The sequence below is a fragment of the Octodon degus genome, unplaced genomic scaffold (genome assembly GCF_000260255.1).
Source record: "Octodon degus isolate 3935 unplaced genomic scaffold, OctDeg1.0 scaffold00224, whole genome shotgun sequence".
Lineage (NCBI taxonomy): Eukaryota > Metazoa > Chordata > Mammalia > Rodentia > Octodontidae > Octodon > Octodon degus.
The window spans coordinates 3,019,416-3,021,291 of NW_004524800.1; the positions used below are offsets into that span (position 1 = coordinate 3,019,416).

The 1,876-nt window shown below is 38.8% G+C and overlaps 1 pseudogene; it reads left to right on the top strand.

Annotated features, from left to right (window-relative positions):
• Positions 1-511: 511 nt before the first annotated feature.
• On the top strand, positions 512-1,426 carry LOC101567183 (annotated as a pseudogene).
• The last annotated feature ends 450 nt before the right edge of the window (positions 1,427-1,876 follow it).

Sequence of the window (1,876 nt, forward strand, 5' to 3'; positions counted from 1 at the left end):
GCAGACAATATAGATCAGAGAAAGACAGTATTGTTATTAAGGTCAGAAAGTTACCAAGCTGCATACTGAGACCTGGATCCTTCCAAATCTAGTTCTAATATATTGTTTACCATTTCAAGTTCTTTTCATCTCTAGCCCAAAGCCAATCCTTGCACAATAGATATGTTGTATTCCTTTTAATCCTCAATTTTTCTGTGTGAAGTATTTTAATATTTCTAACATATGCATTTGTTATTCAAATAATGTTTTTCTGTGTGACAAGTACTATGTAAACTATTGGAATTTATGAAAATAAACTACACAAGATTTGTGGAAGTTTTATGACAAAGGTCAGGAGACCAGTGGACTGTTGTGTTGTTTTGCTATTTCTGCTACGGAGGTCATCATTTGAGGTCTGAAATACATCAGTCTCCCTAGGTTTGCTGCAGCAACATGGGAGCAATTCGATGTTGCTGCTGTTGGCACTCTTCACACCTTGTTCTTTGCCAGGGAACTGCCTCTGCTTTCCACCATGGCATCCACTAAGGGCAACCTCTAGAAAGCAATAGATCTTGCTAGCAAATCAGCACAAAAAGACAAAGCTTGGAATTTTGAGGAAGCCTTTCAACTCTACCAACATGCTGTACAGTATTTTCTTCATGTAATTAAATAGGAAGCACAGGGAAATAAAGCCAACCAAAGTATCAGGGCAAAGTGTGCAGAATATCATGATAGAGTGCAAAAACTAAAGGAATATTTGGGAAAAAAAGAAAGAAAGCTCAGACGGAAGCCTGTGAAAGAGGGACAGTCAGGTCCAGGTGATGAGAAGGGGAATGACAGTAATGGGGAAGGGGAAAGACAGTATGGGGAAGAAGAATCTGATGATCCTGAAAAAAACAAAAAAAAAATACAGAATCAACTTCAAGATGCCATTGTTATTTAGCGACCAAATGTAAAATGGGGAGACTTTGCTGGTCTTGAAGGAGTCAAAGAAGCTCTTAAAGAGGGTGTGATTTTGCCCTTTAAATTTCCCCATCTTTTTACAGGGGAGAGGAAACCTTGGAGAGGAATTCTATTGTTTGAACCACCTGAAACAGGAAAATCATATTTAGCCAAAGCTGTAGCAACAGAAGCAAACAACTTGACATTTTTTTCAGTATCTTCCTCTGACCTTGTTTCTAAGTGGCTAGGTGAAAGTGAAAGGCTTATTAAGAACTTATTTCAGCTTTCCAGGGAGAACAAACCTTCCATTATTTTGATTGATGAAAGTGACTGTCTGTGTGCTTCAAGAAGTGAAAACAAAAGTGAAACTGTGTGTGAGATTGAGACAGAGTTTCTTGTGCAAATGCAAGGGGTTGGGGTGGACAATGACATAATTTTGGTTATGGGAACTACAAACATACCCTGAGTTATGGATTCTACCATTAGGTGGAGATTTGAGAAATGATTCTACAGTCAAATCTCCTCAGGATTTACCCTGAAACCATGTAGAGAAGTTTGTAGATCTTTGCTCATGCCAGCCATCTGGATGAGTCAAGGCAATTGCTTGTCCAATTTGTTCTCTTTGAAAGCCTGAGAGTGTTTTCTTTCCATGTAACTCTCCTTAGGCACACTCTACATCGTTGATCCCTTTACTCTGTGGTCCCATAATCTCCTTGAACAGAATATTTGGGACACCACTGAGTTATAGGATGTCACAGCAGAAGTTCCCTTATGTCCTGAGTCATCACTGACCTTGAAAGGCTCAGGCCAAAATATTGGCTACCCTTGTAGCCCTTCTTTTTCACTGATTTTTGGTCTGCAAACTTTAGTTGTTAGTCATCCAGAAGAGAAGCTTAACGATATTTTACCCTTTTGTAACAGATACAAAAGTTATATTTTTAGTTATATGGGTCTT